The sequence below is a fragment of the Silene latifolia genome, chromosome 5 (assembly GCF_048544455.1).
Source record: "Silene latifolia isolate original U9 population chromosome 5, ASM4854445v1, whole genome shotgun sequence".
Lineage (NCBI taxonomy): Eukaryota > Viridiplantae > Streptophyta > Magnoliopsida > Caryophyllales > Caryophyllaceae > Silene > Silene latifolia.
This window is the reverse complement of record NC_133530.1, coordinates 35,790,201-35,815,294: the sequence shown is the minus strand read 5'-3', so window position 1 is coordinate 35,815,294 and position 25,094 is coordinate 35,790,201. Positions and strand designations below refer to the sequence as shown.

The following is a 25,094-nucleotide window of genomic DNA, read 5'->3' as shown; positions in this document are numbered from 1 at the left end:
ACCGATAAACCGCAACATTGTTTTTCCGGATAAATTTCGAAATTTTTAACCTAAGGTTTTTGAATATTATGAGTGTCATGGTATTTTTCCAAAATGTTCATGAGTTTAAATTTCAAATTTTGAATTTATTTGAAATTTTGTGATATATTTGAAGTTTATAGCTTTTTATTATAATTTTAAGTCCATTTATGAACAAATTTTAGTAATATGAGTTAATTATGGTCAAATAATTAGTGAAGACTAAATTTTGAGTCCTAAGAGGTTAGGGTAATTAACTTATGCATAAATATGAATTTATGTATTTTTGTGATTATAAAATGTTGAAATCACGCAAATCCGTAAAAACCGAGTAATATACGATATTGGCTAATTAAAGGCGATTTAGCATAAATTTGGGCATGTTCATACATATTATAATGCTGCATTTTCTTTATGATTGTCATAATTTTAATTTATATAATTTTTGAATTATGTAATTTTTACTTAGTATGGCCTTAGTTTTTAATTGGTATTTCCCGAAATGTATGGGAATATCGATTCGGTTGTAATTTTATTGTGATCTCATATCACCGTTTTGTAATTTAATAGATTTATTTTATTTTAGTTACAAATGTATAATAGGAAATTATGTAATTTATTATGTAATTTTATTCATTTCGGAGTTCCCAAAGACGGATTTCTTCAAGATGGCGATACATAAAGACGGTGTTACCTCGAGATGCGTGCCACAACCGAAGTTCAAGGGACCAATGGAGTTGGTTTCCGAATATGTAATAGTTAAATAGTTTTTTCTATTTTAGGAAGGCCATACTAGGATTTTTTTTTATGTTTTGCATTTTATTTATATGTCACATGCATCGCTAAATCGCCATAACTAAAACATGCATCATCTTCTAATCGAGTACATCGACCGTGTCAATTACAATTATCGTAGTTCACCGCTTTAGTTCACTTAAAACGTGATAGATAATAATTTGACATGACCTCTCGCTAAAATAATCAATTGAGACATAGCCTTACCAAATAGTAGAAACCATGAAAACCTATTTCGCGAGGGAGTGCACTCGGCCCTACCGGAGTACAAAACTTGTTACGTAGGGGAAGTGGGTGATAAATGTCTATCCACCGAATTCATGTTGATAAGGGATGAATCGGCCCTACCGTGCCCGAGTTGATGTGGATTTGGATCATGGACACATTTATTCGAAATTTGGATTGAGCTCAACGGAAGTATTCGTGACCGTAGTCACATGTGTTCCGGGCTAAAGATAAACATTAGAGTAATTTTATCGACCAAGAGTTCTAAAAGTAGAATCGATTAAACGTTAATCCACCGAGTTATATTGATAAAGGATGAATCGGCCCTACCGTGCCTAAGTCGATATGAATTTGGGTCTTGGAATCATTTATTATAGTTGGGTAGAGGTCACTATATAAATGTTCATATCTTGTTAATTTATTTACAAGTATGATTTAAAAGACAAATGTTAATATTTCCTTTCCTCCATACTTGTAGTGCATTACAATGAATCCATCAAACGCTACCGCACCGATAACTATTGAGTCTTACCACAATGTTTTTGACGAAGTTTGCTCCAACAATGATTTCGACACTACTAGAGAACTTCATTTTGGGATAGGTTCGGATGGAAACCTTAACTTCATCACTTCTTCTAAACCACCTACTACTACTAGATCTCGTGTGAGCCCGTCTCAGGAAGACTACCTCATACAATCTGTAAGATCTTTGTCTCTGGAAGATAAAGATGCCAAAGCTAGTGGGAGCTCAAGCAATCAAGCTCTTGCTTCAAAGGGCAAAAAGTTCAAGAAGAAGGGAAAGAAAATCAAAAACTTCAAGCAAGTTAATGATGAGTGCCATTATTGCTATGGCATGGGACATTGGCTTAGGAATTGTCCCGTATATTTGCGAAATATAAGGGAAGGAATCATCACTCCAAAAGGTAAAATTCCTAAGGAAATTTATGTTATTGATATAAATTATACTTCCACTACGACATGGGTACTAGATACAGGTTGTGGTTCTCACCTTTGTAATCATTTACAGGGTTTAAGAGACGTGAAGAGGCTTAGCAAGGGAGATGTGGATCTACGCCTTGGAAATGGAGCTCGGGTAGCGGCCGAATCCAAAGGAACTTATGTTTTAACTTTTCCTAACGGATTTGAGTTGTATTTACATAATTGTTTTTATGTGCCTACGCTCTCTAAAAACATTATTTCAATCGCCATGCTAGACATGGACGGTTTTTGTTTTGTCATTAAGAACAATCGTTGTACTATTTCAAGGAATGATTTGGTTATAGGCCAAGCTTCTTCTATCAATGACATTTACATTTTAGAGACCTCAAATCCGACTAATGATATCTATAACATTCAATCAAAGAAACTCAAATCAAGTGACCCAAGTGAAGCGTTCATTTGGCATTGTCGATTAGGTCACATAAACGAGAATCGCATCAAAAGATTAATTTTGACTAATGTGATTACACCATTTGATTATCAATCATATGGTACATGCGAATATTGCCTACTTGGCAAAATGACTCGTAATCCTTTTAGTGGTAAAGGGACACGAGCTAGTGAACTATTGGGACTCATACACACCGATGTATGAGGACCAATGAGTATCACCGCTCGTGGTAATTATGACTACTTTATAACCTTCACCGACGACTTGAGTAGACATGGGTATGTCTATTTAATGAAGCATAAGAGTGAAGCGTTTGAGAAATTCAAAGAATTTCAAAACGAAGTAGAGAACCAATTGAACAAAAGGATTAAGGCACTACGATCCGATCGTGGTGGAGAATATCTTAGCCTTGAATTTGATTCACACTTGAAAGGTTGTGGTATCATATCACAACTTACTCCACCCGGAACACCACAACTCAATGGTGTTGCCGAAAGGAGGAATCGAACCCTACTTGATATGGTTTGATCCATGATGAGTCAAACCGAGTTACCGAACTCGTTTTGGGGATTTGCGATTCAAACCGCAATTCGATCTTTGAACAATAGTCCCACAAAGTCCACCGAAAAGACTCCATGTGAGATGTGGATGGGAAGGATCCCCAATATATCCTATATGAAGATTTGGGGATGTGATGCTTACGTCAAGACTAAGAACGACAACAAGCTTGCCCCAAGATCCGAAAAATGCATCTTTGTAGGTTACCCCTCGACTTCTCGAGGATACTACTTCTACAAACCTCAAGATAACAAAGTGTTTATGTCTTGCGAGGTTGTCTTCTTAGAAAGAGAATTTATTTCTAAGAGACAGAGTGGGAGAAATTTTGAACTTGATGAAGTTCAAGAGCCACAAACCGAGCCAGAGACGCAAGAAGAAGTTCCTTCGTCGTCTAATATGGTTATTCCTCCTCCTCTTAGAAGAACGGGCCGTGTTTCTTGTCATCCCGATCGATATGTGGGACTTATCGAAGAAGATGGAACACTTGATGTGTTGCTTATAGAAAGTGACGAGCCCGCTACCTACAAGACCGCAATCTCTAGTCCAAATTCCTCCTTATGGCTTGAAGCCATGAAGTCCGAAATGGATTCTATGCATGAAAACCAAGTTTGGGACTTGGTAGATTTGCCTAAAGGGGCAAGACCTCTTCAATGCAAATGGATATTCAAAGTCAAGAATGGCATAGAAGGACATGACGATGTCTACAAAGCTAGGCTAGTGGCAAAAGGATTTACCCAAGTCCAAGGTCTCCATTATGATGAGACCTTCGCCCCCGTAGCCATGCTAAGATCCATACGGATTTTGTTAGCGATTGCCGCATTTCATGATTATGAAATATGGCAAATGGATGTCAAAACCGCTTTTCTAAATGGGCATTTAGAAGAGGAGGTGTACATGATACAACCCGAAGGTTTTGTTGATTCTAAAAATCCTAACAAAGTGTGCAAGCTAAAGAGATCCATTTATGGTCTTAAGCAAGCATCTAGAAGTTGGAATCATCGATTTAATCATGTGATAAGAGAGAATGGTTTCACTCGAAGTGTTGAGGAACCATGTTTATACATGAAATTCAAAGGGGAGCAATGTTGTGTTCCTAATCTTGTATGTCGATGACATACTACTCATTGGAAATGATATTCCAATGTTGTCTTCTGTTAAGAAGTGGTTAGGTAACCACTTCCAAATGAAGGATTTAGGAGAAGCACAACGCATATTAGGTATCCGGATCCATAGAGATAGATCCAAGAGGATATTGGCACTAAGTCAAGAGTCTTATGTTGATAAGATTCTTCGACGGTTCAGCATGGACAAATCCAAAAGGGGATTGGTACCTATGGTAACCGGGACGATATTGAGCAAGACTCAATCTCCCTCCGAACCCCATGATGTTGAACGCATGAAGATAATCCCTTATGCTTCCGTTGTTGGATCAATCATGTACGCCATGATATGCACACGCCCTGATGTCTCGTATGCCTTGAGCATGACGAGTAGATATCAAGGAAATCCAGGTGAGAGTCACTGGATAGCCGTCAAGAACATCCTTAAGTACTTGAGAAGAACTAAGGATTCTATCCTAGTGTTTGGAGGAGACACTCAGCTGCGTGTTAATGGATACACGGACGCACGTTTTCAAACAGATAGAGATGACATGAAATCACAAGCTGGTTTTGTTTTCATGCTCAATGGTGGTGCCGTAAGCTGGAGAAGCTTCAAGGAAGCTGTAACCACGGATTCTACAACGGAGGCTGAGTACATTGCACATCGGAAGATCGTTCGCTAAGGAAGGCTGTGTGGATCAGGCAATTCACGGAAGGTCTAAAAGTAGTACCTACCGCCAATGATCCCATCACTCTTTATTGTGATAATAGTGGGACGATCTTCCAAGCTAAGGAGCCGAAGTCTAGTAATAGATCTAGACATGTACTTAGAAAATATCATGTAATAAGAGATTTCATTGAAAGAAAGGAAATTGCGATTTGTAAGGTTGGGACGGATGACAACATAGCCGATCCGCTCACCAAGCCTTTATCGCAGGCTAAACATGATGGACATATGACGTCCATGTGACTTAAGCGTGTACCAAGTCTATGTTAGATTTTGAAATGAAATAAAAGTGTTGTTTTTGTTCATGTTCATAATCACATTTGTCTTTTATCTTTAATTTATACATTGTTACATCCAAACGGGTTGTAGTGACAATTGAACCCCGTTAAAGTGAACACGGATTAACATAGTATTTGCCCATAGTCACTTGTATGAGGTGACGTCTCGAAGTGACTAGAGTGTGATGTGATTGATGGCAAGTTCAAGTGCCATAGAGTCATGTGAGATGACTAGTCGATCACATAGGCAGACTGTTTGGAACATTTTGTCGGGCCTAATGACCGCTTATAGAGTTCTGGCAAATTTATATAGCCTGGTCGTGGCGAGAGCTGCTATAGTATTCAAATGAGTCGATTCTTTTGACTAAAGACTATTCGCCTAAGATGGCACAGTTTCAGATTAAATTTGATTTGTGTTACTACGACCTTCGTAAATGGGGTCAAATGGGCATATTTTGGGTTATGATGGTTGTGGCTAGTTGAAGGGAATGAGTGCGATAGGAATTGTCCACCCCTAGTCAGAGTTATAAAATATCTCAGGGCCACTCGAGGAGTAATGAACTGGAAATGCGTGGCCACGCTCGGAATGTATCCATGGTGGATAAATCCGATCAATCAATTATACTCCAGATCGAGGAAACCACTCTCGATATGATCACTTGCAAGTACGACCTGAAAGACACCTTGCATTGAGTGGGAGATAGTAATAGGACAAGAGAATTGGTGACGCACACTTGTCGAGGACAAGTGGGAGATTGTTGGAATATGTGTCCTCCGACAATAATGCGGTCACAACTGTTGATCATGGTGATCACATGTTTAAATCTCATTATAAAGAATACAATTGGGAAGTAATATTTACTGTCAACTGATCAACATATATCGGTAATGATTGGCTGACTAGAGCTTGACATTACTGTCGTGCGACGGTGGTGATCAGTTGATCCCCTAGGTCATACCTATAGGGCAACACTCTTAATTGATCAATTAATTGATCGTATAACGTTACGAGTCAATTAATTTAATTAAAATTGACGGACGATTTTGGAAGTAATATTTACGTATCTCATTGAAATTGATTAAAATGAGATACGGTCTGAGTAATCGAATTGTATCATTACTCAGATGAAATTATTGTTTAAGGAAACAATTAAATTTGAATGAATTATTATAAATACAAATTGTTGTGATTTATAATTGGTAAAATATTTTGGTACAAGTAATTATGAATTACTAAGTCGGTTTTTGCATGTGACGTATTTTTAATAATACGTTGATTTTTAATATGTTAAAAATGCACAACAAATTTATGCAACATATGACATGTGACATAAGACAAAATTGACATTTTGACAAAGATAATATGGAGTCCATATTATCCCAATGTGCCGAAAATATGAAGAAGGATTAGGCAAATATTAAGTTGATTTAGTTAGTGGTAAGCACCATGATTACCTACTAAACTAGTCATGCATACCTATTACTCATTGTGAAGAGCAACTAGAGCATGCATTGGCTCCCTTTTGCCCCTTCTTCCACCCGGTTTTAGAGAGGCAAAAACCACTTGGTTTTTCCTCTTATTTTTACCATATGCACAAAATATTTTGTGGTTGTTCATTCATTCATTCATCTCATCAAAAATATTTTTAGAGAGATAAAAATATTTTCCTTCCTTCCTCTTTCTCCTACCCGGTTTTAGGAGACAAAAACCAAAATTATTTTGGGTCAATTTTTCTTACAAAATTAATATTGTACTAGTATTTATAATATTGATTTTAGTTAAGAGTGTGCTTTGGGTATAATTCCTTGGGAGAGATCCTACACTTGGGTCTTTGTTCATCTAAAAGGAAAGCTCAAGAACAAGAGAGAAGGAGATCTCTTTTGTGCCCATATAAACCAAAAATCACAATGTAAGATGAAGATTCTTCTTTTAAATTGTTTTATGTTTGCATGCATAAGATCACCATTTAATTTTATGAGTAAATTAACATAAAACATATATGAGTATGTTGAGTATATAGATCTACTTTTCCTTCACTGGCCACTCCACCTCCTCGGTCCCACACGGCAGACCAGAAATCATGCCGTAGTTCTCCAGAGTGACTCCCACCTCACCAAAAGGCATGTGAAACGTGGAAGTCGTATCCTAGAATCGGTCCAAGAAAGCGCGGACCAGGCTAAGGTTAGCCCGCAACTTCCTCTTCGCGATATCCCTCCAGGCCTGCACCAAAGAACCGAACGCTCCGCGCTCCTCCGCCTACAGTCGCTCGTAGCACTCCATCGCTGTCGTGTAGCCCGAGAACGACCTGATGTTCCCGGCCTCCTATTGTGATTTGAAACAAAAGCTATCTTTAGTTTTGAATGAAAATTGGAAAAGATATGAGCAAATCAAACGAAAGAAGATGAGTGATGAGTAGTGAATTCCTATTTACCAGACTCTTCACCGTCCTGTAGGACAGGTGACCCTCGGCAGCCCACAGCAGGTGCCTACTCTCCCAAGTCTCAGCCCACGCAGGAGCTCCTCTCAGCTGACGACCTCCTCGTCCAACGTTGGCCCGTCTCGGGGCCTCCTCCTCCTCAGCAGCCTCCTCCTCGCGGACCTCGTCTCCAGCAGCCATCACCGCAGCGGTGAAGGCCTGCTCTAGAGGCTCCTCGACAACAGCAGTGTCTATCTCCATGGTAGCTCTCCCAGAAGTAGAAGCCACATCACCTGTGACATTAAAGCAAATTTAGGCCGCGTCGCATGACGACAAGCCTTGGTTAAGGGATTTTCGAGCCTTTGGAAGCCCTGAAACCGCTCTTTTCTCGCCGTCTTTGGCCATACTCTCACCAACCCGATCACTCATGTGGTAATATGGGTCAAGTCAAGCCTAATTTGAAGCCTAGTTCCGGGTTCGAGTCGAAATTTCGGCAGCATTTCGTTATAATGGCGATTATGCCTTAGAAAGTGTCCTGAAAAAGCTGTCACAAACCAAAATTCTGAGATGATAGAAAGTTTACCCATCATCCAAGGGTCCCAAATATCAAGTTTCATCGCAAATGGGCAATCCTAAGACTATTTTCGAAGCAATTTACGGTTCGGCTGTGAAACCGTCTCAAATTTCACTCAAAGGCTCAAAAACTCAACAAAAATTCAAGATAAATACATGGTTGTGTTCCTTATACTACCAATTATCCATTTCTAATGTCAATTTGACAAAGCAAATGCATTTGGGGGAAAAGCCCCAAATTTTCGATCAATTGGGTCATGAACCCTAATTTTCCGATCCAAAATTAAGCCAATACGGAAGATTAATGCAAGAATGAGACACATACCTCGATTAGTCATGATTAATGCAAGCTTTTGGATCAAACCTTGGCGGAAATGGTGATGATTTGAGAGAGAAATGCGTAATTTATGTTTCGAACAAATGATTGCAACTCCTCTGATTATCGCGTTTTTACGCAGAATAGACACTTTGGGGAATAGACGCAGCAGGCGCTGCGCCTTTTCCAAGAGACGCAGCTCTTGTTGCGCCTCTTCCTGGTGTTCCCTCCATACGAGTTTTCAAAAATTCGTTACGAGTTCGTTATTTGTGGGCCCATCCTTGGTGCGCCTCTTCCTTGATGCTATTTTATCCTTTTGGTCCGTTTGACGATTTTCTTTCGTTCCGGCCCTCATTTTCCAAGCCAGCAGCAGAATATTACACGTTATTTATTGCTTCCAAGACTTTGCTTGTCGCAACGAGCAAGTATTTCTCGACAGGTGTTTCGACACACCTTCTCTTCATTATCTTGCCCCCAAGCGAGAGTAAGCGGATATACTTTCCCTCTCAAGGCACAGAGATAAAATTCCCGATTACGTTCCCAATACGAGAGTTCACGACCGACATGGAGATTAACATCTACCTAAGCAGATTTCTCCTCAGCAGTTCCCGCCTGTGTCCTGCTACTCGCAATTACTTCTCGAAGACTACCTAAGCAATTTTCTCTCAGCAGTTCTCGCATGTGTCCTGCTACTCGCAATGGCTTCTCGAAGACTACCCAAGCAGTTTTCTCTCAGCAGTTCCCGTCCGTGTCCTGCTACTCACTTTATTTTAGCCCTCACGCTTGATCTTGCTCCTTAGCTCTCATGCACCTCCGGAAGCATTTCGAGAAGAAGTCTCAGGTATGGTCTCTTCTTATGGCTGGCGAGCCTCCTTACGTAGTCTAATGGACTTTAAACGACCCTCCCCGATAGTCGACAGACTCTAAAATGTTCCCGACGACAGGTCCTTGGCTCAGACCCCTTGAGCCGCCTCGCGTCGCCATAGTCGTCAGGTTGTAATCCTCGATTGACGTGATGGCTATACTTTGACTTTCGCCTTGTCCAAGCCTCAGTCAAAGTGGGGGCTCTGTAGATACCTCATTTTTGCACCTCTCGCAAACCACCCGGCGATGATTGGGCCGCATGTTTGGTACGCGGAACGATTTGTGACAATTCATAAGTTTATCGTCAAGTGATTGCTCAAAAATTAATGTCTACCTCTTACTTGTCATCTACGTGCCGATACGGTCGTTTTGACAGTAATTAGAGTACATTTGGAGTCCGAGCCTAAAACCGTTTCCATTTTCTGATGATCGTTCAATCCCGAGTCAGAATGTTCTGGAATGTTCCGGATATTTCTATTCCATATTTCATAAATATTTCACAATCTTAATCTTTTGGCAAATAATTTCCCGTAATATTCATATAAAGTATTAAGGAAAACCAAATTATTCCGTCCTACCATAACTAAAACACGGAAATCTTTCATCCGCAGGAGGAAACCACTTGGGAACAGACGCAGCAGGTGTTGTGCCTCTTCCAAGAGACGCAGTGCTTGCTGCGCCTCTTCCCAGGTCCTATTCTGCGTAATTTTCGTATCTTTTTCATATCTTTCCGAGATTCACTTCCAAAGAGTCTCCGAAACCCTATTTCCTCCACGTGATTAGTATAAATAGGAGCCTTCGCTCCTCATATTCCTAACGCGAGTGTCCGCCCTTCTCTTCTCCCTTTGCATTCTAGACTTTTGTTCTTACTTTTTGGCGCCTACATGCTTGATCTTTCGACCACGTAAGCTCGGATCCTTCTGAGTACCAGCCTCGTTTGCATGACCGACCAATTTGACCAACTACACATCAATCAACTTAATTAATCTAATCGTTTTCCTCTTACGAGGGCACTTCCTTTGCATTCGCGTCGAGCATCACTAATCGATATCTTAGTCCTTCTCGTTTCGTCAACATGTAAGTCTGAGGGTGTAAATCTCTCTTTTATTTATTGTATTTTGATTATTGTATCACAATTGTAAGGTTTATGTCGAAAATACCTCTTAAAACCGATTTCTAAACCGTGCTTTAAAACCTCTTTTTTACGGATTTCTAGAAGACTAACCGTCGAGAAAGGACGCAGCAACTGCTGCACCTCTTCGAAGGAGCGCAGTACCTGCTGTGCCTCTTCATGAGGCCGCCAGCCTCGCTTCCTTTCTTCTTCCTTCGTCCTCTGTAATTCGTCAAAGTTTATTTGTTTCGTTTGTTTTCTTTAATTCTTCGTCATAATAGCATATATTTCACATGTATATTATTCAACATCATTAACACGTTTAATTCGTCATTAAATCCGACTTAAATCCCTTATAATCTCATATTTGCGGGTTTTCGTCATTAAATTCAATCCGGGTTGTAGAAGTTCGATTTGTTCATATTGAGTTTTTGGAATTCGTCTTTGATATATTTTAATCTGTTTTTTGTCACATTCATCGCATGTTCATCATTAATTCGTTATTAATTTGTCATATTTAACCTATGTTGTTCACCCATGTCACTAATCAATCATTAATCTTGTAATTAATCCGTCTTAATTCCGTCTCATCCATGTTTATTGTTTTATGACCAATTAATCGTATGTAATTAACCTACTAATCACTTCCATCCGAGTAAATAAATTAATCAATCATTAAATTTACCGACGAGTATTAACAACACGCAATTCCGGCTTCACAGCCAGAATTCAGGTCAGGAACAGACGCAGCGTCTGCTGCGCCTATTCCAAAGGACGCAGCTTTGCTGCGCCTGTTCCGGGTTGAATTTTGCCTCTGAACTCCGTTTTTGCTTGACTTAGTTTAATTAGTTTACGTATAATTAACTATTAATCGTATTATCACCTTCTGATCTGTTCGTAATTTTATTCTTTTATTCTTTTTTCTCAAAACATCCGTTTTAAAGGTATTTTCGACATAAATCGCCTAATCCAATGTAATTATTGTAATTCTTTTATTGTAATTTTCTTTTATTGTATTTATCATTATTTCTTGTATTATTTGTATGTTTTCACATGTAATTGAGCATTAAATCCTACTTCGACCTTAATTGTATGCTAAATTGATTGTTCACCGACTTAGTATTAATTCTCACATGCTAGGATTAAAACTTGGATGTTGCATTGCATGCATACAATCGACGATATATCGAGTACGAATAACTTCCCTAATCATTAGTAGAGGCCGCTATCGAGGCGGGCGGGATTAGGTGTTCGATCAAAAGAGCTTCCTAATACGTACCCTCACCCCTTACTCCTGATCTCCGTGAACACCCGTGTTCATTAGCATCCACGAGAGTCATTCTAGACATAGAATGCTAAGGGTAACGATTGCTTAGTGTTTATGTCTCTACTTTGTGTCTTGACATGACACGAGGTATTCGAACGGTTCCAATTTCCCATAAAAATTGGTGGCGACTCCAACAAAAATGCAAACGCTTGTTTCTCCTCTCTCCCAAGCGCCCCGTGGGCCCCCTGCTGTCCACAGTTTAGTATGACACTATCTAGGGTGTTTTACATCCATTCTAGTAGGCAAAGTTTTAAGTTGAAAAAGTATTTGTAATGGCCTAATTGCTCTTGTCAAAGTTCCCAATTAGGCACTTTTCAAAACATTTTACCTAAATGCAACTATATGCAATGATGCAACTAGTATATACATGTTATAATGCAAGTGCAACTATCAAACTATATGCCAAAAAGACTAATGCAACTAATCCTAACAACACATAGGCACACATCACCAAGTTCCAGAATTGGAACATCCTCCTCAACATACAAATCCCAACCTCCTCAATTATAAATAAAAGAAAAGAAAGGGAGAAATGAGAAGAGATAGGAGCGATTATACTAAGCGTCTTCTAACTCCTTAACATATGCCACCGATATTCCAAATATACCTATGCATTTTATTACACAAACAACGATATATACAAGACATGTTAGGGGAGTTTCCTCCTCACACTTATTCGTTTATATAAAGAAATGCAAATAAATAAAAGCATGTTTTTGTAATTTTTGAAAATTTTCAATTTTTTTGGATTTTAAAGAATAAATCCCCTCCCCACACTTAAATTTTACATCGTCCTCGATGGAACGCAAAGTAGGGAAGGAATTGGAAAAATAAAAGACATGTTTTGTATTTTTAAATAATAGAATTTCCTTCCCACACTTATTTATTTACATAATTTCCAATGGAAATAAATGTGTGGAGGAAATTTGGAAATGAAATACATGTTTTTGAAGATTTTTGAAATATAAAATTTCCTCCCCACACTTATTTATTTACTATGTTTCAAAAAGAAACAAATGTGTGGAGGAAATTGAAATTAAATGCATATTTTTGGTTTTTCAATTTTTTTTTTCAAAGAAAAGAACATGTTTTTGGGTTTTTAGAAAAATTTATCAAAAAGAAAAAGAAGCATAAAAAGCTTGGGTTGCCTCCCAAGAAGCGCGGTTTTTAGGAAACCGCCAAACCTACAATCAAACACAACAAACAAGTGAGTTATTTAAAAATCCCATCAAAGATCTCATTAACTTATCAAAAGAAGATGACCAATTTTCAACAAAATGGTTATATGCAATGAAGAGCAACAAGCATGACAAATGGCATACATAAGAGACAAGATGAGTCATAAGCAATTTGTAAGAAAAGGTGAGCATACCAAATGTGTCATACTCACCCCAAGACTTATCATTTTCTTCCAAAGGCACAAGAGGTAGACTCTTGAAGTCATGCATATCATCACAATCCTCTTTCACATCTTCCCCAAGAGTGGTAATTATGTCTCCATTCTCAAATTTCTCCATCAAGCAATCATCAAGAGACAAATCACCCTCTTTGAAAAGATCATCACAATCATACTCAACAACCACATATTCAAGTAAAGGGGTAAGAGAAATGAGGTCTAAATGATCGGTAGATGAAAAGAACTCATCATCAACACAAAAGCAAGCCTCAAATTTCTCCAAAAGAGGTTCATTGAGTGGAAGCACATCATAATCCCTCACTTGTTCTTCTTCACTAGCCTCATCATCAATGTCAAAGCCAAGTCCATCTTCACTCCTAACAAACTCCATCCTTAAGGAGACACCCTCCCATTTTATCAAGTTTCCAACACTAACATCATCACAAAGAAGGGTGGGTGTTCCAATCTCCTCAACCACAAAGTTCTCATCTAAATCCACAACAAGATTGTTGTAAGTCAAGCCTATAAACTCTTCATCATAAGGCTCATCAACAATCTCAAATTCCTCACAAAAACTCTCAAGCCTTTCATTCTCCAAAGGGGTTTCTACCCTTTTATCTTCCTCACAATTCTTATCATTATTTTTCCTTTCTAACTCAAGAATCATCCTCTCAACATACTCTCTTCCCAATGACTCATGATCAACCACAAATGATACACACTCCAACTCATTCAAATACAATTGCTCCACAACTTTCTCTTCAAGTAAACAATTTGCCTCAATCAATCCATAATCACATTCAAACATCATAACCTCTACCTCACACCCATTACTAGACAATTTGGAATTCACATGGTGTGGTGTAGGTTGGCATAAGGAGTGTGAAAGTTATCTTGAAAAAGGGTGAGGTGGTTCATAAGAAGTGTTAAAGACATGCAAATCATCAACATCATTCACCATATAATCATCCATGGGGGTTTGAGGAAAAGAAGAGAGACACACATCAATGTTATCTCCAAAACTACCACATGGTTCGCAATTAAATGAAAAGGCTTGCATGTCACACACATTCATCGGAAGAAGGGAAGAATGATAAGAGGGAACATCATGCATATCATTATTAACATCATTTATCACATTCATGTTCACAAGGGGTGAGTATGAATAAGGAAGACAAGCATTTGAGTCATATCCTAAATCACCACAAGATTCATAAGAAGATGTTAACTCATGCATAACATTCACATTCAAGGGAGGTGAAATTTGATTAGGGAAAATGTTTGGCGCATCGTAATGAGGTGGAGAATAAAGTGTTGTACAAGAGGGATCAAAGAAATGCAAGTTATCAACATCACTTATCAAACAATCATTCATTGGGGCTTGGATAGAATAGGAAGGGCACAAGTCAAAACTATCTTCAAAACCACCACATGACACATAATTTGATGAAGAAACATGCATAGAATTCATTGGGTGAAAGGGGACATGGTATGGTTGAGTATTGTGCATATTATCATCATTATTCATCATATTCATATACATGGGAGGTGGGGATGCATATAAAGAACAAGCACAAGAATCATGACCCAAATAACCACATGTATCACAAGAATATGAAAATGAAAATGCATGCACATCATTCTCAATTATGGAGGGAGGGTTAACACGATTGTGTTGGACATTTTGAACATAAGAGGGAGAATCGACCTCAACTTGTGGTTCAATCAATTGTGTCACTCTCCCAAACCCATATTGAACATCGGTCATAGCCACTTTCTCAAGCAAAGATCTTGCCTCATCATCACCCAAACTATCAAAGGCACCTCCGGCCGATGCATTTATCAAATCTTTAACGGCATGTTGCAAATTGTTAAAGAAAGTTTGTGTGATTAGCCAAATTGGGATCCCATGATGAGGGGAAGCTCTCAAAAGTTCATTTAACCTTTCCCAAGCCTCACTTAAGTTCTCAAACTCGCCTTGATGGAAAGTAAAGATCTCATTTCTTAGTTTGGCGGTTTTAGAAGGTGAAAAATATTTGGTAAGAAAGGCTTGGACAAGGTCATCCCAAGTAGAAAAAGTGCTAGGAGGGTGAGAATATAACCATCTCTCGGCTCCATCCCCAAGAGTAAGAGGAAAGAGCATGAGTTTTACAACATGTTCGGACACACCATTCTTCTTCACCAAAATGCATTTCCTATTAAACCTCTCCAAATGGTCCAACACATTCTCATTTGGTAGACCAAGAAACACATCTTTTTGAAATATTTCAACCCAATCCGGATGCAAGTCAAGCTCCACATCCTCTCCAATATCAATAGGAGAGGCAAACAGGTTCGGATCGGGTCCACTATGATCACGTAAAGACATGGATGAAGACATTATTGAATACAAGACACTAAATGCAAGGCTCTAAATGCAAGTGACTAATAACTATAGCTAAAGATGCAAGTAAACAAACAACATATTTTTTTTTTCAAATATTCATTTTTTTCTTTTCTTTTTCAAAAGCAATAAAATGACTAATCCCAAAACTAAATAAGACTTATATCTAACAAAGCACCATCCCCGGCAACGGCGCCATTTTGATAACCGGTTTTTGCCGTCACTTTCGGTACCAAAAACTATTTGTAAAGTAACCCAATTTAAGTAGTATAAATCGGGGTCGAACCACAAGGATGGTGGGGTTAGGCTACAAGTCTATTGTTTAGTTTTAGTTTAGTCGGATGCAAAACATGTGAATGAATACTATGCTAACAAAATAATCTAAGAATATCAATTAAACAAACAAACAAGCACGAAGACAAAGAGAGTAGATGCTAGGGTTTCGGGTTCATTTAGGTAGGGAGAGGGAGATGCAAAAGTCTACGAGAATTGGGTCACGATTTCGGTCAAGGAATCGAAGCTAGTTTCCTAGTCACCTTAAGCTCACCATAAAACTTTCATATTATGTCAAACTCATCACATACATGCTATCAAACATTCTTATTCACTCTCATGTAAAGAAATGTTAAGCAAAATTCAAAGAAAGGTAAGAACTTTCATTCACCCATTTCATCGAACACCTTCAATGCAAGTATGTAAAGACTCGATTTTTAACCCATATTCAAATGTAAAACAACTCATTATCATCCCTCATGTTTACCCAAACTCCCCCTTAAACCCTAGACAAACACTACTCAAACATAGTTAACACAAACAATACAAATACACCAATACTAAGCATGCCAAACATGGTTAGCAACAAGATTAAACAAGCAATATAAGATGAAATGAAAAATATGTAAACAATTGAAATAGAGTGAAATTGAGATAGAAAATATACCAACTTAAATTAAAGGAGCAAACTTGGATTGAAAAATGGAGGATGAATGTCTTCTTGTCTTTCAAAATTACAACCCAAAATTAATTATAAACTAATGCAATGAGAGAAATTTGGATAAACTAGAGACAAAAAAAGATTACAAATTGAATTAAGGAGAAATTGAGAGAAAAAATAAGATAGATTTTCTCCTCCTATAAACTACTCCTACTGTCTACTGTTTTTTTCTTTCTCAAAATGCTGTCGCGTCTAAACTATTGTTCAAGGCCTTTTGGTGTCATACACACATTGGGTTTTTATACTAACAAACATTAAAAGACCAAGATACCCCAACTTAAACTAGACAAGGAAAATAAAATAAAAGGGCATTTAAGTCATTACAACCTAAACTAATTCAACACTCAATCAGCAAAAGCAAATAGAAGAGCGAAGACATCAGGCGATGACGACGGAGGCCGCTGTTCTCCAACGCAGTCACGTGAGGGGACACAATCACACAAATACAGCTCCGGGATAGAGGTACGCACTCAACGATTCACAGGTTTGTACCTCGTCGTGCGCTGGTGCTCATAGGTTGAAGACGGATAAGAGCAGGTCGGAGATGCGGCTGCTATTGCGGAGGTGTCGACTCCTGGGCAACCGGAGTTGCTGCAAGTGGTGACGGAGGTGAAGGTGGTTGTGGCGGTCGTAAATCTGGTGGCTGGTGGTGGCTTTACTGGTGGTTGAAAGTGGTGTAAAAGATGGTTTGATTTATGATTGTTGTTTGTATTGTTTACGGACGAGGGTGGAAGGAGAGTTCATGGTAGCTGTTTTGGGTGGTTGTGGCGGCCATGGGAGGTTGGGTTGTGAAGTTGGAAGTGGGAGGATGTTAGTGGTGGTGATGGGTGGCTCCCAAGGTGGCTGGAGGTGGCTTTGGTGGTGGTTGAAAGATGGTCGCATAAAATGGTTGTCATTGTATGTTTGTGGCTAGGGGGAAGGTGGTGACGTGGCGGCTGGTGTGGTGGCATACGGTGGTCATAGGTGGGTGGAATGCAATGTTGGAAGTGGAGGGTGGTCATTGGTGGTGAGTGGTGGCTGCCACGGTGGCCGGAGGTGGTAGTAAAAGCTCAACAAAGACCGTCTGAAATTAGCAGCTGCTCCTTTACTTAGTTTATTTTTCCATGATTTGGCTTATTTTCACCTCCGCCATTTCTTCTCATAATCCCGTCTTGCTCTTCCGCCTCACTTTTCCGTCTTGCCTGCACATTAAATTAATATAATAATAATACTAATATTATACATAAATACAATTAATTATTAATTATAAACTAATACGACTAATTATTATAAATTAGTAAATAAATGAGCTTATTAGACAATTAAGCACACAAAATCAAGTCGGAATAAGGTATAAACGCGGGGTAAAAAGCGACTAAAATACTACTCATCACCCATTTCATTTCCTTCATTCAAAACATAAACACACATTCAAAACCCTCAATTCCTCCATCCACAAAAATCAATTTCCTCAACCAAATTCACCCAAATCAATTCCAAACTTCCTCAAAACTCAAATAAATCACTCCTCTATCAACAAGAAGCCATTTAAACATCCAAATCCTCAAAAATTGAATCGATTTTCTAGGATTAAGGGCAAAATTCGAAAATCCTAAATCGATTTGGGTTTTATTGAAGCTTGAGGATAAACACAAGAATTCAAGCAAATCTTTGGTTGTTGATACATACAAAGGAGAAGAACAATGGCTAGGACCAAAGGTGGAAGCAAGGCACCCAAAAAACCAAACCTTTCCAAAAGGCAACAAGCACTTCAAGCTTCTAAGGCTTTGGTGATACATAAAGCAAGAGAGGAAACTCAAGGAACTCATATTTCTATGGTGGAAGCTACTACTTCTATCCCGGTTATTGAGCAACTAGAAAAATATCCGGAGGTAATTTTCACATATGATTCTCATAGGAAAAATTTTGTGTCTCTTGCTAAGAAGTTGATTTTACCCACCAAGTTTATTTGCCAAGATGCCTTGACCAAATTGGGTGTCCTTGAAAGGATCAAGAACTTCTTTGAGTCTATGGGATTGCTTACATTGTTTGATATGCAAGAATTAACCTACCCCTCCCTCACCTTGGAATTTCTAAGTTCATTGAAAGTTACAAAGGTGGAGACTCGAACGAACATTGAATTCCGCCTTGAGAATGTGGATAGAAAGATGGGCTTTGGTGCGTTTGGTAAAATTTTTGGTCTTAGTAATGACTCGACCTATGTGAAGAAACCTCCAACAAAATATGATCCAGCTCCTTTATGGAAGGCTATTACCGGAAGAAAGTTTACGTCTTACCATGATTGTCGTGCCCTTTATGTCCACCATCCGGGTATAAGGGTATGTCACAAGGTTGTTGGGAACACTTTAATTGCTAGGAAGGGGACTAATCATTTTACCGAACTTGATTTCATCTATCTCGAGTCAACCTTGAATGTTGATAAGAAGTTCACCACGAGATACAATATTCTTCAACTTTTAATCGAAAGGTGGCTTAATATCGACCATGGCAAGGAAGGTGCGGCCTTTATAGTAAATGGGGGATTGGTAACATGGTTGGCAAAGCATTTCAACTGGAATTTCAACAAAGATAACACTTATAAGCCGGTTAAGGGAGGCCACCTCATTTATCTAGCCACTATGGTTCACAAATTCTATTGGGTCAAGAACGACAATCTTGACAACAAATTTGAGTGGCTTACCAAAGATGCCAAATCCTTCATTTTACCAAGCAAAATATGCCGACTCAATGTCCGTAGGACAAACTATCTTCTTCCACTCTCCGAGGAAGCCGAATTGATTATACAACAATGGGAGGACATTGTCGAATCCTCATCCTCCTCTATTGTCACTCCACCCTACCCGTTTACCTACCAAGAATTCCAACCTGAAGATGTTGCGGTAGGTAACGATTACTTGACTCTATTGATGCAACACATTCACAAGCAAGCCTATAAAGACCGACTCAATGCATATAGAGCTCAATATCCGCCCCTCTTACACCTAGCTAGGCAAGGACTCCTTGACCCATCATGTCCTTTGTCTAGTTGGGCGGATAGGGAAGTCTTCTTTCCTAATGCTCCTAGGGATGCTAGCATGGGTAATAAGGAGGTTGTTGTTGAGAGTGGTGAAGAAGAAGTGAGGAAGAAGAAGAAAGCTCAAGTGATGATGGTGAAGCCTCCGGGTCTATGGAGGTAGATGATGATGATGCTAGTGAAGAAGTTGATGATGAGGATGATGATGGAATCGATGTCGCCATGAGCGACGATTGGGGGATTAGACAAGCTTTTGGAGGATACCACTGCCCATTGTGAGTTTCCTACCTCTCCTTTTAGCTTTGTCTTTATAACATTTTTAATTTATTCTTGATCATGAGTATTGAGTCCTAGCACCACATAGAGGACTCCCACCTCGGTCATTGAGGTGTCTTTTATTGTTCCCACATGAAAAATCCAAAATGACAAATCAAATTTAGTTGCATGCATAGCATTTTTATGCATGAATTCCCTCACTCTCATTTGGTTTGGGGAAGTTCAAGCATACGCATTGGGAGTTAATTTAAATTATGCTCTCCAAGTAAACAAAAATTCATGCATCATATACCATAGCTTAGTTTGCATTCACTTTTTGTTTATATATCATATGGTTTGCATTTAGTATAGAAATCATGCATTTTCATATAGCTTGTATAATTTCCTATCGTATTGGCCATTGAGGACAATGCCCATACTAGTGTTGGGATGGGGAATTCTAACATGACTTATAAAACAAAAATGATAAAAATTGAAAATTTTTGAAAAATACAAAAACATGACCTTTTTATTTTTTATAAAAACCATAAAAATTTGAAAAATGCAAAAACCCAAAAACATGTTCATTTCCTTTATAGTTTAGAATTGTATATACTTGTTTGTTTGCTTGTTTGTTTATCCTTTTTCACATTGATCGACTACGCCACATCCGAGACATGAGGATATTGAAGACCGCATGGTATGATCTTTCCAATCTCCTTTTTCCTCTTTATGTTAATGACTATGTGGCTTTATTTTGATTGATGCGGTATAAACAATGTGATTATAGGATAGCATTTAGATTATATGTCATACTAGTTGGTAGAAGCATATGCATTAGGTTGTATATATGATAGTTGCATCATGGCATATAGTTGTATTTAGGAAATTTTTTTTGTGAAAACATCTATTTGGGAAACTTGACAAGTGTATATAGGCCATTGTAGATACTTTTTCTTCTTAAGACTTTGCTTGTTATAATACTTGTAAAACACCCTAGGATGTGTCATGCTAGTATCCTTTGACCCATGGATTAAGGCCTAGTCAAGAGTACCTTGTGGTGTGATAACTCTTTGGCTACCGTTTATTCCAAGGTGACCCTTGAAACCATGCAACCATCATCCATGTTCTACCACATTTTGTCATCAAAAAGGGAATGGGCACATAAATTGTTCAAATTTGAGTTCAAGAATTGAAATGAAAGTCAAAAAGTTTGTAATTGCATCAAAAGAAAAGAGGAGTAACAAAAATGAAAACTCCTATGCTTCAAAAATAAGCAACCTCGTTACTAATTGGGGTGACTTGAAAATGTTTAAAAGAAAATTCAAAAAGTTGAAAGTTGTCAAGTATTGAAATGCCAAACATCAAAAGAAATGGCAAAGAAAATGTTCTCAAATGTCAAATGCCACAAGAAATTGGGGGGAATAACAACAACAAAAGCAAACTCCCATATGAAACTCAAATACTATCGATCCCTCGAATCCACTTTTGTGCATGGTAGAGAGGGGACGGCCCTTCTTCTTGTTTAGGCAAGAAGGGGAATTCCGCGATCCTCCAGTGTTTCTAACACCATAGGGAGTCTACTCTTGACAAAAGCATTTAACAATTGAGGACAAAGGTACCCTATCTTGACACAACTTGGAGGTGATTTATTAGTATCTTCCTAGGCTTAGTAACTTGAATAAATTGTATCTATAATGGAATGTGTACCCTTAGGTTATTTCCCTTATAGAAAATTTCCGCCACTTAGATGAGGAAAGTGGTTATTCATTTTTGTAGATGCATCCATTACTTGTTTTATGTGCTTTAATGATTGGATGTGTCGCCATTTTGGCAAGACCCACCTTGCCTTGCAAGAAGGCATCCTACCTCATGGTTGTCTTGTTGTGAGTTGAAGGGGCAGAGTGAGACCCGCTAATTGTCTCACATCGGCTATATTAGTAGGTTAGTTTGAATAAGGGAACTAGTTTTTGTCACCTCTTTACTCGGGACGAGCAAAGGTTCGGTTTGGGGATGTTTTATGTGACTCATATTTGAGCACATTTAGTCCCCGAATTAGCCTCGTCCCAATGCTTTTTAGTACATAATTGGGTCATTTACTATCTTTAGTTTCTCATTTTGCATATTCATTGAGGTTTTGTTTCCTTGGTAGGAGACGAGAGCAAACCTTGCATTTTCATGGCAAATTGGAGCTAAATGGATCACAACTAATGACCAAGAATCAAGGAGAAGACAATACTAGATGGCCTATGTAGATAATGAAGTAGATTGGGCAATGACGAAAGGATCCTTACATCCTCAACAAGATCCCCGTGGATTGTTGAGGAACGAAGAGAAAAGAAGCTGTCTGTGTAACACCCCCATACTCCAAGTGCCTTACCAGGACCACTCAGGTATAAGGATGCCACCATCTCGGTTACCCGAGGCATGATATTCATAAGACAATAACGAAACAACTTAAAAGAAAGTAAAGTTTAAAGTGATTACATAGCAATACCAAACTGATAAAAAGAAATACAAGACTCTCAGACGGTCTACTGCTAAAACTATCAAAGCTATAAAACATCGTCTGACACAGCGGAAGACTTCTAACTGCCACGTGATGACTCATCCCAGCTATCCCATACGCGTCATATCATACCTGCTCAATAACTGCTCACTACCCCCGAATGGATCACCACAGTTTTTAAAACATTTAAACGGGGTCAGTACTAATCACACAACTCAATATATCAACAATAAGATAAACAGACAGCTTAACCGTCACACACACACAATCACACCAATCCCAACAATCTCAATCACCGACTGTCCACTGGACCAGCCCTGCCAGTGGGGGACCGCAGCCGTACCCACCAAATCCCCGCTCCTCATAATGAGCGATAACCCTGTCCATTAATGTGCACATCCCTTCTGTGGCGGGTTCCACAGAAGGAGAAACTAGGGCGTGAAGCCACTCCCGCAAGTGACCCCACTCAGCCGAGGGCACGCCTCGAGAAACATAGACAACCAATCACAATCACAATCACAGCCGTTACAATACAATTACTATAGCAAACAATCAATCTCAACACATCAACAATCATCCCATTATGGGACTAATACTGAGTAGGAAATCCTACCTGGAAAGCACAACTATCAGACGGTCTCTACAGCTGTATCAAAAAGCTTCTTCTACGAAACCTCCTCCTATCATACAACATACAAATGCTACCAAATCACAAACTACTCAAAAACCCCCAAATCCCTAGATTAGGGTTTAACCAACTTAAAGGAAAGACAATAAAAAGGGTACATAGATCTTACCCTCGACGCAAGGATCTCAACGGTATAACCAACGATGAAAACCGACCTTCCAAACTCCGGGATTTGCTAACAATGCGATTAAGATGATGAACGTACTTGCTTTCTCTCTTTGACAGTAAATTAGGTTTTGCAAAAGTGTTTAGAATGATGACGGAAAAAGGTTATATATCTTAATCGCATAATTAACAAAACCCGAGAAAAACTCCCATAAACCGGCTACTCGATCGAGTACCTAAGGTACTCGATCGAGTACGCCCTTACTCGATCGAGTATCCTAGTTACTCGATCGAGTACCCAACAGTCAGAAACTATTTTAAAACGCAACTCACCCTTACTCGACCGAGTAAGGCCTACTCGATAGAGTACCCAGAGACTCATAAATACGAGTATTGCGTCTTCCCTCCTAAAAAGAACTTCGCCCCCGAAGTTCAACCCATACTCAAAAACAAACATACTAACTCGATCAAGACACAACAACGTGACTAAGAACTCAAAATAAAACTCCAACCCAAACATGAACTCGTAACACCAACCCCACTAACTATTCCTACCTCCACAACATGGCTCACGATATCGTATCGACTCCATTATATCTCTCTCAACACTAACTCCATACACACCAACTAGCTCCGTAATACATCACCCAGAGCCAATCCAATATCAAAATACCCCTAACATCAAACGGAATGTTACATTCTACCACCCTTAAAAGGAACTTCGTCCTCGAAGTTTACTTACACTCATAAACATCATCATGCCACTATCAAAACTCTCGAACTCCTAAACATCACACTACTACAAGCACGGCCATGGCCTTTTATAAGTATCATTCACAAAACAAATCCCTCCTTTACGCTACGCTAACACTCTACTTCCAATTATATTACAACATGCACAACCATGAAACTCACTTTTATCGCATCCTACTCCTCTTAAGACAAATGTTACGTCCTCGTAACTCACTAATACTAAATCCTTAGTTAAATCATCTCATCATCCTCATCACCACCACATGTCAAAGATAACCACCTATAACCTCATTTCTATAACCGTTCCTTTTTCCAAGGCTTTCTTACTTAAACAGTTCTCATACTTCAATTCACTCTGCACTCCATCTAACTAATACCGCAAAACCCTTAGCATAACCAATATTCCAACTCTTCCACATTACCGCAACATGACATACCTCTCTATATAGACTATATAAAACTTCTATCGCCAAAAGCATAACTCACGATCCACACGTGTTACGTACACTCACACAAGATCCTCAAGTTCTTTTCTTTCATCACTGCAAAACTCATACATGACTTAACAAGACACTAAATCCAAACACCCTTCCCTCACTGGCCCAACGAAAGATTAAAACCACCTGCAGCTTTCAGATCATTACCACACATGTTCTACGAATCACTTGCCATGACTATGTGCACCGATGTCTCATCTACAACAAGGTCAAATGTTCTGTACAACCTCTTACAACTGTGCCCTATCAACGGAAAATCACTATACCATCACAACAACAAAACATACACAACTTTCTCCCATATCATACTCTACCCTCACACCCAAGTTGAAACTGGTAAGAAACATCAACAAACAAAACAACAGTCTACATGTTCAATCAAAACTCACAAAGAACAATAGCAAACAAAACAACAATCTATGTATAACTGGTATGCACTTTCGAAACTCGAATCATAATCATCCCGCTTACTCCACCACAACCGGTGACGGCATCACAACACCGCCACCAACATCCACACCGCAGTGCGAAAATACCCGCATCACAACACTAAATATCGTGCCCTGATCACCACCCGAGGCACCACAACCACATCGATAGTCATCACAACTGCATACAACTCCCATAAATACTGACTCAGAATAACTTCTCAGACAAGAAAAACTTACTCAAATCCACTTTACTAAATCATAACTCAACATATTTTATGAATTAAACAGATAATAACCTCGTGAATATCATCCCCTTACCATATCACAGATTGACACGTATCATGAATACATACAAGTATAGCCAGTCATGC

The 25,094-nt window shown here is 38.9% G+C and overlaps 1 long non-coding RNA gene and 1 other non-coding gene across 2 annotated transcripts in view; both read left to right on the top strand.

Annotated features, from left to right (window-relative positions):
* LOC141656061 (uncharacterized) overlaps nucleotides 1-25,094 on the top strand; it is a 241,084-nt gene that overhangs the window by 27,338 nt on the left and 188,652 nt on the right. The window lies entirely within an intron of this gene.
* Nucleotides 15,000-15,106, top strand: LOC141658173 (small nucleolar RNA R71). Its single transcript, XR_012549075.1, has one exon. It is a non-coding gene; the product is annotated as a small nucleolar RNA R71 (small nucleolar RNA).